Here is a 16,783-nt window from a genome sequence, read left to right on the forward strand (position 1 = left end):
AAAAATTTTGAGAAAGTGGTAGCTAACCAGCTCACTGCTGTTCTGGAGAAATACAATATTTTTGATAAGTATCAGTCAGGATTTCGAAAGGAACACTCAACGGAGACCGCTCTTTTGAGGGTTTCCAATGATTTGTTAATGTGTTCTGATGCAGGTGAATGTTCTGTTTTGGTTTTGCTTGACCTTAGCTCTGCGTTTGATACTGTAGATCATCAAATTGTGCTAGATAGGTTACGTGACTGGGTGGGCTTATTGGGCATAGCGCTAGACTGGTTTAAATCATATTTGACTGAGAGAGGTTTTGCTGTATCTATTGGAGATGTTGGGTCAGTTTCTGTTCCACTACTTTGTGGTGTTCCACAAGGATCAGTTTTGGGGTCACTGTTATTTTCTTTGTATATGTTGCCTCTGGGACAGATTAATCAATAGTTTTAATATTGCTTATCACTTATTTGCTGATGATATCCAATTATATTTTTAATTTAAACCCTACGGAAGCGTATTTTACGGAAGCGTATTGCTGCCACACAGATAAAATAAAAAGCCGTCAGTATGTCGTTATAACGAGAAAAGGATGTCGTTTTAACAAGAAAATATGTCGTTATAACGAGAAAGGATGTCGTTTTAACGAGAAAGGATGTCGTTTTAACGAGAAAAGATGTCGTTATAATGAGAAAAAGATGTCGTTAAAACGAGAAAAGGATGTCGTTATAACCAGAAAAGTTCAAGCCCAAAGAAGCGCTTTAACCGAAGTTCTGTAGTGCTTTAGTGCCTCAGTCCATTCCTATACTTTGTAAATAGTGACGGTAATTAATGCATTTTAAGCATCGAACACAATCACAGAAGCGCTTCCAGTTTTGGAGTGTTTAGTGTGTATATTTATATTTATATTTATATTATATTATATTATATTATATTATATTATATTATATTATATTATATTATATTATATTATATTATATTATATTATATTATATTATATTATATTATATTATATTATATTATATTATATTAATTATATTATATTACACAGATCGCAAGAGAATTTAAAAGAAGGGTGTCTGAAGATTGGAGTGTTTAGCGTTGTGTGTTTGTATAGTTATATTATATTATATTATATCAATCATATCATATCATATCATATCATATCATATCAATCATATCATATCATATCATATATCATATATCATATCATATCATATCAATCATATCATATCATATCATATCATTTCATATCATATATCATATATCATATCATATCATATCATATCATATCATATCAATCATATCATATTAATCATATCATATCATATCATATCATATCATATCATATCATATCATATCATATCATAATATATTATATTATTATATTATATTATATTAATATATTATATTACACAGATCGCAAGAGAATTTAAAAGAAGGGTGTCTGAAGATTTGGGTACAAAAGCTGATTTTGAAGTCTATTAAAGTTGTGTCAGCTGTCCAGAATTTATTTTAATATGATCTGGTAAACTTTCATCAGGTAGGAGTCAACTGGGCCAGACATGTGCCTATTCATGCCAAAGTAATGAATGAAGACCCAAAAGAGGTTTTAAATTGGATGACTCCTTTTCAAGTGTACTATTGAAGAAAAAGTAACAGTATAAGCAACCGGTGTACCCAACGATTGCCAGATTTTGAGGATGAAGGCTGTACAGAGAACTTTGTTGATAGTGACATTACAAAATGCATTTTCAAATACAGACAAGCTCACAAAAGCGCTCTTTAGGCACCGTTCTGGAGGTTTTCGTGTATTTATACATTTCCATTACATTAATTGTAGTGATGTTACCAAAAGTATTTTAAGCGTATGACAAGCCTAAAGAAACGTTTAGAAGCACAACTCTGTACTGTTTACTGCTTTTATACATTCCTATTACTTTGTTAAAAGTGACATTAAACAGTAACAGTGTTTTAGTGTTTTTTTACATTCCTATTACTTTGTTTACAGTAATGGTAATTTTAGCTTTTTAGGCATAGGACAAGGATGTAGAATCTCTTTAAGCACATTTCCGGAGTGTTTTAGTGCGTAATAAGAAAAGTTCGGGAGTGTTTTAGTGTTTTTGTAAAATTCCTTAACTTTGTTGATTGTGTCATTAAGCAATGTGTTACAGCTGACAGTTACACTGTAAAAAATCCTTGTTTGGTTATGTTCTGAGAATGTAAAAATAAATGTTGGCACAACATGAATTATGGAAATAGTTGGTCCAAAATAAAAAAATGTGTTGTGCAGTCAGCTGTAGTAGTTTTACTCTTCAACTTAAAATGTTAGGTTCAGTAAACGAGTACAACTGTTTTCACTCAACATTTCAAGTCCAATGAAAAAAACTGATTTGGGTGAGCAACAGTGAGAATGAGGAAACTTCTGCGCATGCGCTCCAGAGGGACGTCTTCGCGCCAGTTTTTATGGAGAGAAGAGGACTTTCAAACAACCGTTTTATATTAACGAGGAGATTTCAAACAAGCAGTAAGTATCTTAACATAATTACATCTTATTCACGTTAAGGTGGAGGGTTTCACGAATCTGAACAACTCTGTGGTTTGTTTGATTTTGAATTGGCGAACTGAAAGCTGCAGTTTCCATCATTTTAACATGTTTTTAAACGTAACTCCACATGCCGTGGTGGCAACGTCCTCTGTGCAGCTCTTTTACTCTGTGCTGAATATTAAATAACTATAGACAGAGTCTGTTAAGCTGTGATAAAACACCGTATCAAACTAGTGACAGAGTTACTGAATCGATTCGTATGACTTTATTTATTTTCATCTGATTCAAATGATTCATTGTGGCTGTTCAAATCTAGCACCTGCAGCTTGTTGCTGAAGTTCACCGTTCCACCTCAAATCAGGTAGCAGTTACATCCAGGGTTTTTTAAAATATACCTCAAATAAAATAGTTTTTGTTATTATTATAGTTAACTCTGTACAGCCTTGTAACATCGGAGTCAAATTAAAGAATCGGTTGCGTAAAACGAACTTTCCACCACTAGTCGTGTCTATTAAGGAACCGACTCTTACACTGTTAGCGAACCGACTCTTGGACCGTTACTCTGCATTTTACTCAAATATTTTGGAAGCCTGTTGAGTTACTGCATTGTAAATAACGTTAAAGCAACTGGATGCTGCTGTCAGATGCTTCTGCATCCACATGGGTGTGTGAAACAGTGACTTAGCTTTTATAAACGTTGTTAACAAACCGTGGTGTATAGATATTTTTAGTTGTTGAAACGAGTGGAGAAATTCTAAACGCAGCACATTATGTAAGTAAAAAGCATTAATTAATTAATTCATTTAATTTGAGTAAGCTCTGTTAATCTCTGGGGAATCTAAGCAAACCTTTCTTACTTTACTTTGATTTTTACGTGCTGACTGACGTACTACAAGAACCATTTTATTCGTATGTCAGTGCTTGTGTTAATATGCAATTTCTTACACATACATGAGGCTCTGATATTATTATGTGTTCCAGAGACCTCCGCGAAGCTGGCCCCCCATGTGGTCAGAAATGGAATATAAATATTATTATTCGTTTGTGCTGCGTTTGTGCTGGTTTGTGCCGTAGCAATCATCGTTTGTGCTGGCACCGTTTTAGAGAAATTAAGTATTATATTTTATTACCCGTGACGTCACTCAGCCCCCCATCAGAGCCCAAATTGCACCAAAAGCATCTCATTCGTTTGTGCTACGTTTGTGCTGGTTTGTGCTGCTAAAAGAAACATTTGTGCTGTTTTAATTTGCAAGTTATTACGCTATAAATATTACACCCGTGACGTCACCAGCCCCCCATTAACGTCCAAATTGCACCAAAAGCATCTCAATCGTTTGTGCTACGTTTGTGCTGGTTTGTGCTGCTAAAAGAAACATTTGTGCTCTTTTAATTCTCAAGTTATAGGCTAAATAATATATTTTTTTATAAAGTGAGGACACCTGGCCCCTAAAATGTCCAAATTGCACCAAAACCCTTTAATTCGTTTGTGCTACGTTTGTGCTGGTTTGTGCTGCACAAACAATATTTTTTTTTATAAATTGAGGACATTTAGCCCAATAAAATGTTCAAAATGCATCAAAACCATCTAATTTGTTTGACATCATTTTGTTTGACGTCATCTCATCTGGATGATGTCATTGGATGTGGATTCCACTTTGCACAGATATGTCAAAGCACTCAGCCATACTGCGTATCCTCTTCAATATCCTCTTGAAACTAAACACGCAGTTTTAATTGGTTTTCATGTTTTAATTGATATTCCTGCAATATACACAACTTATGGCAGAACATAACTTACCACACGTTTGTAAACTGTGAATCACTTAACACTACAGAAATATACACTACAAAAGTATAGGTTTTACATGGCATTCTCTCTATTCATTCTTATTTAGTCGCATCAATAATTTTAATGTCAAAAGTCCTTTGATAAATAAACCAATTGTCCTTATGTGACTTCTTAACGGTGGGGCCAAAGTCTGAGATACAGGGTGGGGACCTGTTTGACTGTAAGCAGTCATTTTCAGACAGCACAACTTAAACTTAAACCCCTAAAATTTCTTTTCCAGGTAAAAACGTGACTAAAATAACAGTAAGATGACTTATTTTCAATATTTTGTACTTTATTGTCACTTTATGAAGAGAAAAGTGTCTCAGTAGACTCAACATCAGTAATAAAATACTGAGGCAGAGTTGGAGTGTTTGTTGTATGAATACAAGTATTTTATGAAGAATGCAATGCATGTCTAATTTGACATGCAGTTTACTGGTGATCAGGATTCCCATATGTGTATCACTGTAATGACACTGTAAAGAAGTAACCCCAAAGCTTCCTCGGCTCATTAACATTGTTTGCAAGAATCTACTGCAGCATCCACTTACAAAACACACAAATATATAACCCTCACCATATAACGTCATATTAGTCATTAAGGTTATACTTGTTTATCCATCTCCCTGTGCAACTTGCTGTCAGTTCTGTTAGGTCTTCACAAATCTGCATACTTTACACATTTATACTTTCCATCATGCTGCCCTGCATATTTATTGTATTAAGATGCACTGCCTTGTCTAATTACACTGCACTCATTCATTTTGTTTGTACTTTCCCTTTCACTAGATAGCATGCTGCACCAAAACCTTGGCAGAATGTCATTCTGCTCCACTATACACCACATTACCACGTTATTATAAAGACCTACCTTTCAATTATGCTCACTGGCCAGTAAATTGGGCTTCAACAACCCAAGGCATGGCATGAAAAAACATTATTTTTATGCAAGTTTTATAAAAAAAAAAAAACACATATGAGAAAGACCATTGTCCTAGCAACAAAAAGTTGGTAGTCACGTTTGACTAAGGTCTGAGCATACTTTTCTTTTGTCCTCTCCTCAGGCAACTGTTGGAAGAGACATTCCAGGAAAGAGCTTTCATAGCGCATAAACACATAATTCTCATTTTAAGGTAATTTATTGCTTCTAATAAAACCCTGTAATAGTCCTCTGAGAATTTTAATCATATTAAAGGCTAAGCACCAGCTAATATTGAAGTTTTAAACACATACATGCATCGAAAGTTGAGTTCCTAACTTGTGATTATTGATAGTTAGAAAACATTTTTTTTTACAAATTCAAGGAATACGGCTTAAAATTCTGTTGTTTTGCGTCGCTCGCGGTCTTCGGATTCTGTCACAGGCGTCGCACGTGTGACGTAGATGGTGGACAACAACTCAAGAAGTTGAATCTTAGGCGATGCAAAATGATTAAAAGGTGCGTTGTGTTTGGCTGCAATAATTCAATTCAACACCAACACCGACTTGATATTATCGCCAAATATATAAATATTATATATCTAGATAGATATATAGATGAGACAGCTTTAGGACAAATCAAATGCGTGTTTATTGATAAATACTGAACAGAGCAGGAATGCGCAATAAGAATGCGCGTCTTTTCTCTATTAAAAAAGGTTTAAATTTAGCTTCTATCCTAGGCTAGATATACACTGTAAAACGAAAAAAAAGTGTTTAGGCTAAATATTTTAAATGCACTAATCTGATCAAAATATGGTATAAATAAAAATAGAATAAAGTCTGTAAGAGTTTAAACCTGCGTTATCATGCGCGCTAGAAAAACCAACACGTTCATCTGAGAGAGGTAGTGATGTTTCCCTCAGCACTAAAACTCTCTCTGATGGTGCTCGGTGCACTAATACACACCTGTACTGCACCTGCATGCATACTTTACAGAGCAGAGGAAGTCTAGCCTGGTTATCGCGCCAATATTACCCATCTATTTAGTAGGTATAATTAATATAACAATATATACTACATTTTAAGTTATTATTCGTTTCAATACATTTTTATTCAACGAAAAAATACATTTCAAACATTCCAGCAAGACCAGCAAGAGAGAATCTGCAGGCTGCAATGCCATATTAACCGTCATTAAGTGTTTTAGAACGCCAAGGCTGTTTAAATATAGTTTAAATTACATTTATTTTATTGAGTGTGAACCATTAATAAACTTGCCTATAATTACTGTTGCCATTGCTTCCATTTTAAAACACAAAGCCTGACACTCAAAGAAAGAAAGAAAGAAAGAAAGAAAGAAAGAAAGAAAGAAAGAAAGAAAGAAAGAAAAAACGTTATACAGGCACCCCCACTGTCACTGCAGATTTATCCTCTTCATTAAATTCAGAAATAGCTTCGGAATCTGAAGAACCAGCACTGGAAAATTCGCAGTCCAAGTCAGTCATAACGGTGTAGGAGTACACTGTTGTCCACCAGTGACGTCACGCTGCAACTTCCTGGAATTTCCGGAGCGATCTCGGGTTTTTCCGTCAATTTACTTGAAATCGTCGATTTTTGAGTGAATTAAACAAGTTATTTACATTTTATTCACGTGTATGGTTTTTAACTAGCTAAAATAATGTGAAATCTTTAGAGAGGTCCATTAGGTGGTGCTTAGCCTTTAATGACATTTAGAACAAGATTGGACAGTTCTGTGAAAAATATAAAACAAACATATGCTGTACATACACATTAAAAGGCAAGTGAAAGACAAATCAACTGAAATTGAAAATGATTGCATCAAAAATATAGATGAAGGTAAAGGCAGATGAAGACAGTGACAGCTCTAATTCTGGCACATGGTCTCATGTCCTAAATGAAGAGATCTGGAACATGACCAGATTAGCCTGCATACTTAGTTTCAAGAGAGCAAAAGTGTACCCACACAGTGCATCTAAGTGCATTGACATCACTGGCCACTGTACTGCAAAATTGTCCATTTCCAGTGAGAGTCTACCAGAGGTGAGCACACCAGCAGTGCTAAAATGCAGAATTGATTACATTGATGACAGTCTTCATACTGGAAAGGCAAAGCACATGCTATCTGGAGAGAAAAGACTGCCGGTCTCTGAAGAACTCTGGCAGGGTAAAAAACTGCTACATGTGTGGCGAGCCACAGAGGCTTACAAGATAATGCCACTCGGTAACCCAGAGCTACCCACCTACCAAGCCTGAGTACATTAAGAAAAGCCAAACAAGAGAGAGGGGATAGGGAGGTAGAACACCCCATCCTTTCCCCCTCATCTAATAAAATACAGTGTGCCTCATAGGGGCAGTATTCATGACATGGACCTTGACAAATTTTTTATGCCACTATTGGACCCCCTCTCAACTACTAGTCAAAATACTAGTAAAGACTCAAGTGTAAGTTTTAATGCTACAGGTACAGTAGTCAAAAGGCTCACTAGACCAACAGAAACATCAGGACATATATTTCCATATCAAGGAGTTCTGTCCTCACATGGAGATACTTCTATTCACATCCCAGTGGTGCAAATGCTGTCTGAGCGGCATGACATTAACGCCATATCAAACTGGGTCTCTGAATGGCTTAGAGGAGGAGCATCTGTACCAAAAGAAGTTGTTTCTGATTTCTCTCTTGCATTACTGGGTGGTCTTGTTAAAGCCTTTACTTCTTACTCTGGTTTGAAGACCTATATAAATAGAATAACAAAGACATAAGAGCTATAACACAAACCATGGAATTTTGCTGTGACTAAACTTTTTTAAGCTATGTTACATTTTGATTATTTGGTGAGTCTGTAGGTAGAATATACTTGTTGACGGTCCACAAGCATTTAAAACCTTTGAAATAACATTAACATTTGGAATTCACAAATCAATTTAGCTGTGTAACATGTGTATGGATAATGTTATGGATAACATTTTAACATTTAAAATGTTAAAGGTTTTTAAAGGTAATTCGATTATAATAAATTTCACTCTGTGATGCAATTTTAACATTGTTAGGGGCTAAGTGTCCTCACTTAATAAAAAAAAAGAGAGAGAATTTAGCCTATAACTTGCAAATTAAAACAGCACAAATGTTTCTTTTAGCAGCACAAACCAGCACAAACGTAGCACAAACGAATGAGATGCTTTTGGAGCAATTTGGACGTTAATGGGGGGCTGGTGACGTCACGGGTGTAATATTTATAGCGCAATAACTTGAGAATTAAAACAGCACAAATGTTTCTTTTAGCAGCACAAACCAGCACAAACGTAGCACAAACGAATGAGATGCTTTTGGTGCAATTTGGACGTTAATGAAGGGCTGGTGACGTCACGGGTGTAATATTTATAGCGTAATAACTTGCAAATTAAAACAGCACAAATGTTTCTTTTAGCAGCACAAACCAGCACAAACGTAGCACAAACGAATTAAAGGGTTTTGGTGCAATTTGGACGTTAATGGGGGGCTGAGTGACGTCACGGGTGTAATATTTATAGCGTAATAACTTGAGAATTAAAAGAGGACAAATGTTTCTTTTAGCAGCACAAACCAGCACAAACGTAGCACAAACGAATGAGATGGTTTTGGTGCAATTTGGGCTCTGATGGGGGGCTGAGTGACGTCACGGGTAATAAAATATAATACTTAATTTCTCTAAAACGGTGCCAGCACAAACGATGATTCCTACGGCACAAACCAGCACAAACGCAGCACAAACGACTAATAATATTTATATTCCATTTCTGACCACATGGGGGGCCAGCTTCACGGAGGTGATTCCTACGGCACAAACCAGCACAAACGCAGCACAAACGACTAATAATATTTATATTCCATTTCTGACCACATGGGGGGCCAGCTTCACGGAGGTAGTTTTTTGGGCTTCTGTAGTATGCTTCAAAATTCCTATCCATCAGGAATGTATTCTGCAAACTAAAACCACGAAATAGTAACATCATTGCTTCAAGTCGATGGGTTCTCAAGCTTGAAATTTGTTTAATATGCTTTTGTGAGCTTATCTGTGCTTTAAAAGCTCTATGCTTTAAAAGCTTCTTTGAGCTTGCCCGAAGCTGAAAATAAATTTTTTCACTATAATAGGGACTAATAGAAATTTACAAAGACCATAAAACACTCCAGAGCTGTGCTTAAAGCGCTTCCTTGAGCTTGTATAGCGCTGAAAATGCATTTTGTAATGTCACTGTTAAAAAAGTACTATAATTGTACAAACACACTAAACACTCCAAAACTGTAAGCGCTTCTGTGATTGTGTCTGATGCTTAAAATGCATTAATTAACCTCACTATTTACAAAGCAATAGGAATGGACTAAGGCACTAAATCACTACAGAACATCGGTTAAAGCACTTTTTTAGGCTTGTGTGACGCTGTTACATTTTGTAGACACAAAGACACAAAAAAAAATCCAGAAATGTAAATTGCTTTTTAAGTTTGTCTAATAATATAAATTTGAACAAAGTAATAGGAACGTATAAAAACACAACAGGTTAAAAGACTTTTGTGAGTTTGTCTGATGCACAAAATGCCTCATGTAATTCCACTATTAAAATGTTATTGGAATGAACAAAATAAACGAGGCTGAAGTTAGTTACTTATTCGCGGCTTCCGATTCGTTTGGTTACTTATTCGCAGCTTCTTATTTAGCGGCTGAAGTTGGTTCCTTATTCATAAAGAGAGCGTTCGCCATGGACATTTGCTGCGCACTTTATATTTTACCGACATAAATCAACTAAATGAAGACGTGAACATAATTTTTTTTGGCTGATTCTCATCGTGATGTTGTCAATGTAAAAATGTGATTCAAATATAATTAAAATATTTACTTTGTAAAATATTTTTTTCAATTCATTCTTTCAGGCTGCATTTCCACTGTAAGGAAAACCTATTTTTATTCAGAAGCATACTGGTGGCACACTCAGCAATGGTGCACATGAAAATCTATTCAAAGGGGCAATTTCAGAAGCATACTGGTGGCATAATTCAAGTCGGGCCAGACAAATAACAAATCCATCATACAGAACTGGTCCCTCTCTGTAAGAAAAAGTTGATTTTAGACTGGCCCAAGTTCATTTTATACCTAAAATCTATAGGCAACATGGCACACTCAGCAATGGTGCACATGAAAATTGATTCAAAGGGGCAATTTCAGAAGCATACTGGTGGCATAATTCAAGTTGGGCCAGACAAAAAACAAATCCATCATACAGAACTGGTCCCTCTCTGTAAGAAAAAGTTGATTTTAGACTGGCCCAAGTTCATTTTATACCTAAAATCTATAGGCAACATGGCACACTCAGCAATGGTGCACATGAAAATCTATTCAAAGGGGCAATTTCAGAAGCATACTGGTGGCATAATTCAAGTCGGGCCAGACAAATAACAAATCCATCATACAGAACTGGTCCCTCTCTGTAAGAAAAAGTTGATTTTAGACTGGCCCAAGTTCATTTTATACCTAAAATCTATAGGCAACATGGCACACTCAGCAATGGTGCACATGAAAATTGATTCAAAGGGGCAATTTCAGAAGCATACTGGTGGCATAATTCAAGTTGGGCCAGACAAAAAACAAATCCATCATACAGAACTGGTCCCTCTCTGTAAGAAAAAGTTGATTTTAGACTGGCCCAAGTTCATTTTATACCTAAAATCTAACTGCCAACATGGCACACTCAGCAATGGTGCACATGAAAATTGATTCAAAGGGGCAATTTCAGAAGCATACTGGTGGCATAATTCAAGTTGGGCCAGACAAAAAACAAATCCATCATACAGAACTGGTCCCTCTCTGTAAAACAAAGTTGATTTTAGCCTGGCCCAAGTTCATTTTATACCTAAAATCTAACTGCCAACATGGCACACTCAGCAATGGTGCACATGAAAATCTATTCAAAGGGGCAATTTCAGAAGCATACTGGTGGCATAATTCAAGTTGGGCCAGACAAAAACCAAATCCATCATACAGAACTGGTCCCTCTCTGTAAGACAAAGTTGATTTTAGCCTGGCCCAAGTTCATTTTATACCTAAAATCTAACTGCCAACATGGCACACTCAGCAATGGTGCACATGAAAATTTATTCAAATTAACTGGCAACATGCTACATCTAGTGCAATTTAAGATTTTAAAGATGTTTAAAAGCTATACTGAAGGCATTATTAATGCATAGACAGACAAACAATAAGTCCGTCACGATCAGGTTTTTCCCTGTACAAAAATCTTGTTTTACACTGACCTGCCAATTGTGATTCCATTCATCAAAAATGTATTCCTCAAACTCAATTTCCATTGGTATTTTCAAAGCCTATTTCAGCATCTGGCCAGATCTAGTCCTCTTCTCTCAGGAAGGACAACTAATTTCATACCTCCAAATCAGATATCTTGTGCAGAGGAATATTTTTTTTAATTCTCTTTGTAGGTTAAAACAAATGTGAAATATTTAATACATTGTTTATGTATCCTCTTTAATCATCTTGTTTTAGACAGACCGCTGTACCTCAACATGTTCTTACCTAGCATTGGGAAATTGTCTGGTAGTTATGGCTATTCTTTTTGATCGTTTTCTTCCCCTATACAACAACAGAACTAGCAAATGACTACCATTATTTCTTCTAAAGCAGGCTTTACACAGTTCAACTATCCAGTAATTCTGGTTGCTTGAAACGTGTTTTAAATTAAATTGCACTTTAATTTAAGACTGTAAAGCGCAATGTCAAGTTGCACAGAAATGATGCTACATGCAAGTAGTTGCATGAAAGTTTCACCATCCAAGAAACATCTAACCATCTTTAGTCTTCACTCAAGTTCACTTCCTAAGTTGAGAGAGCAATATTCAAGAGAATATGACTAGCCAAGATAGTATAAAATGGAACATTATTTATCAAATACAGTATGCAACAAAATGTGCATCTTTATAAACATAGAACAGTCTACACATTACTCTTTCAATGAAAAGGAATGAAGCTTACACATTGCTTTATTTATACAAAATAATCAAGTTAACAAAATTTAAAAAAAGAAGAACTAAATAAGATCAGTGCTAACCAAATTATCTATAGTAATACCTGCTAAGTCTTTAAAAAATATTAGATATATTATAAAATAAATTAGTCTTACATAATTTTTCATGTTCCATGTTGACCTGGGTGCATGAATCTAAATCTTTTCACAGCAAACTCTAAGCTTCATTTTGTCTCTAACATTTTGCATAAAAAAATGCATATCCTCAATTTCTTTGAAAACAAATGAAAAATTCACGAGGATGTCAGCTCTGTCATCTTCATTGACAATCTCTTGCAAAGTGTGAAATTTGTCAAGGGCCTCTTCTGCCTCATCTCTGGTCATGTATAGCAGTGGTGGTGGTGCAACTGTAACAGAATAGACTCTGTCACAGTAGTAGGCCCTACCTTAGCTTATGAAAGGTTGCAAAGCCTCTCCAAGCCTATAGGGGGCATAGAGGTTTCTATTTCTCTGCTGTACCTAAAGAGAGAAGGAGTAATGGGCAGGGGGGATCAATTGTTTGGTGAGGCCTTCACAAATGTGGCAAGGTTTGAGGTGAAGTTTTGTTCCTAAAAGAACTTTTAAACAATCAAGAATTTGTGATTAAAAAGCAGGAGGCCTAGCCTTATAGCCTGTTGATACACCCTTTTGAGGAGCTAGTAAGCTCATCTACTCATAGTAAGTGTATATATTTATACAATGTATTAATCTGTTATGGTTTAAGCAGTGTGGTAAATAGTCACAATGGTGTTGGGGTATCTGTAATGTTTATATAACTACATAAGGTGTTTATGAATGGTTGAAGCTTAATTAATGTTATATTTTTTATTTATAGAGGGTTTTTTTCATGTGCATCTGTGTGTGGTCACCTTGATGATTTCGACCATCAGCTCCTGTTCTGTGAGTCCGATTGGATACATTTTCTAATCTACTGGTTTCATGGCGTATGGACTTTTATTCCAATTATTCATACGGAATAGGAGGACTTCAGTCAGTACCCAGTCGGGAAATATGCCAATATAGACTATACATAATTCAAAGTGGTGGATGTATGAAATGATTTTCTGAGTGTACAGTTATTTGTTGTTGTTTTTTCTATGAAGGTTATGAGAGATGATGGAGCAAATAAATCAATTTAAATGACTTGATCAGAGAGTCCTGACCTTTGAAAACTGCAATTCTTGTTGTAGTTCTGTTAACCTGGTTGCTTAAAGAAGAAAATTAGGTCCAGTGTTACACAACCTCTTCCTTGAAATGGTGTTTGTTTTCATTGCACCACCTCTCTGCCTTCAAAATCTGTTGATATATGCTATGTTTCTGGAATGAAAAAAAAGAGTACATATGTAATTTGTGCAGTGTACTTCAAAACAAATCACCAAGCACATCAATATGATAATTAGCATTTTACCTTGTATGGCTCATCTGTGTCTCTTGTCTGTGGACTATCTACATCAGCCTGTTGAAGATACATACAGTATGTAAACATAATTAGTGCAAACTGTTGTGATAGACTTTTTGTTAATCATGTGACAGAAGAAGGGTATTATACAAAGTGCATACAATCAAAACTTACTCGAATGCACAAAAGATGGCCTAATTGGCAGGTACTAGAGAAGATTCGTTGCACAACCGAAGCTGTCGCTTTAACTTCTCCATGGCCTGGTCTACTAAGTTCTTCAGCACCATCATAAAGATACCACTGATTGTCTTCATGAAGACGATGAAAACAAATGAAATGAACTTTGTTTGTGAGGTAGTATGTTATTGCAGCAGGCTGGTACCTTTTACAAAAGAAGGGAGTGTAAGACAAAATCATACTTGCTGTGTTTAACTTTACAACTTTAAATATAACAGCTGACCTCTCTCCCATGATTGTTATTGATGATGGCAAAGACACTGGATAAAGAACAGATGGCAAAAGTCCTGAAGTGGTTGTTACCATGGAGATAACCATTAAGCATGGCAGACCATTAATGAAGTGTCTGGAATGTGTTGTTCTCACAACAGTACACTGCTCCTTCTCTTTGCTGTAATACATTTGTAATGAAGTTATTATCACATACGTGTGATACATCATTAACAGCATTAATGATATCCATAGCTAACACTTAAAGAAGATATTAACTTTTTCATTATTAGAGCTAAACTGTGAGAAAAAAAAAAAGAAACTCTTACTTTTTCCTTCCACATTCACTTTGGCATTCTTCTGCCCAGGAGTCAAATGAAGTCTGTAGTGCCATGAAATTATTACATCTAAGGACAAAAAAATTAATGAATTTAATATAGTTTAATTGAATATAATTTAATTAGTGCTTAAACCTTTTTACATTTTTTACATTTTAAGTCTCAGAAGCATTTGCATTTAAAAAATCATTAAATTATAACAGAATGAAAGTAAGGTATACTCATGGAATTTCTACAAGATTTGATGATCTTCTCATTGATGGCAATGGACAGGTCTTGGAGGAACAGGTTATCTCCCATTCTGTCGCCTGGAGATAATCCAGACGGCATGTTATGAAATCTTCCTCTGTACCAAAACAATCCCAATGTTTCTTTCCTTGAAATCTTGGAAAGTTGCTAAGCCACAAAAGTTTGCCCTCTGTCCACTGTCTGTTTGAAAAATAGCAATGGACTTTAAGGAGACAATCAATCCATTTGTCTTAGTTCTTCAGAGAGTCCAGCTGTTCTTTTGTCATTGACAAGTGGATAGTATATAAAAGATTATCCACAGTGCATGTGTTGGTCATTTGGACAGTTGTTTTCTCAAATTTACCTCTCCCGGACCAAGCAGGGCAATTTTTGCTTGTTTCTGTTGTGCTTTTTGATACTGGGGCAGTGAAGTATTTTGGCCTTTTTTTGGGCAATCTCTTTTGCCATTTTTCTTTTTGACTGAGAGGCTCCTGGAAGAATTCTCCTTCAGTCACAACTGCATCTTGCCGTTCCATGTTTTCTGATTTTATGACTTTTTTTTGTTTTTTGGAAATCTTCAGTGTCACCCCCCGTACTCTACCTGCTACAAATTCATTCATTGTCTGTAGAAAGTCCCCAGGTCGGCGGTGTAGCTGGTTTCTTAGAATAACTCGTTTTGTTGTTCTGAACCAGTTCTCTACAGAAGCATTCGTATCCCGAGTTTTGTTTTTTAACATCAGTCCTGACCAAAGGGGTATGGTGCCTGTGTAACGTTTCAACACGTCCACTTACTCAGTGCAGAAGTTTGGATTTTCTGTGCATGTCTCATCACCTTCGTCATCATCGTCTTCCTCATACTTACTTCTTCCTTCACGTGCATCTTGAAAGATGTGGGCCAATATTGTTGTGAAAGGTGAGCCTTTTGTGAAACCCAAGTCATCTTGTGGTTCTGCATCAGTGCAAGTCTCCACCTCATTAGGTGTCAGCAAATCTGTTGACTGGTTTTCAATAGCTTTCTTCAGGGAACTTAAACACTGCTTGTAAGCATTTGTCTGCTTTTTTGCTGTAAAAACACAAGCAATTCTTCTGATAAGGATCTTAACTTTGGTTAGTGATACTGTATTTAGCAGAAGACCAAAGGAGTAGAGAAACAGGTCCTTAGTTGATTTCTTGGCCTTTATCTTTGAGGTCTTCACAGACAGGAGTTTCATGATATGAGCTGAGCATACATGGATCACTGTGAATTTGCACTGCTCTTTTTCTTGCAAAACCAATAAGCATCTTGTTAAGTAATCCTGAATGTTGCACTTGTTAAAAACCTGTGTAACTGCATGTATCATGGCCCAGCTAAAATCAGTTTCAACCTTTTGTGGTTGCAGCTGAATCCTAAATCCATTGAAAAAATCTCTGCTCAGGCAAGCTAACCAATTCTGTATTGTGGGAGTGCTCTGAGTTGTAGATTGTGTTGATATACACAAGGCATAATACAGAATTTTATTCGGGCAGTAACTTGGCTTTGTCACAACTGTTCCTGTGGAATCCAAGTAAAGTAGGCATGCTTTTGATTTTTGCAGGTCTCTCAATAGATGGAGTTGAGCATCAGTATAAATATGTATTATAAAAGGAGAAACACTTACATATTGCAAACTGCTGTGTTTGGTAATTGCAGGAGGTTTTGAAGTGTTTTGCAATTGCTGTAAAAAGAGGCATTCCAGATATTCATTAGGATCAAGGCGATTTTTCGTTTTTTTCTCACTTGAAATTTTCTGGAGAACAGAAAGTGATGGGACATCTGTAATGTTCCCATGGGATATTTTGTCTTCATCAGCATGTGCAAGTTTCTTCGTGTGAACATGCATTGGTGTGCACTCACCAAGTTCTGATTTTAACATTTCCCTGACCTGGTTTTTGCAGTGTTGCTTATGATATTCCCCTTGAGAATGGTGAATATTTCCTATTATCTTAACCCTTATGACGATTTCACTTTGGTACTTCTGTGGCCTTTTAGTTAACACAAGCTTG

Source organism: Trichomycterus rosablanca, chromosome 21 (assembly GCF_030014385.1).
Source record: "Trichomycterus rosablanca isolate fTriRos1 chromosome 21, fTriRos1.hap1, whole genome shotgun sequence".
NCBI lineage: Eukaryota > Metazoa > Chordata > Actinopteri > Siluriformes > Trichomycteridae > Trichomycterus > Trichomycterus rosablanca.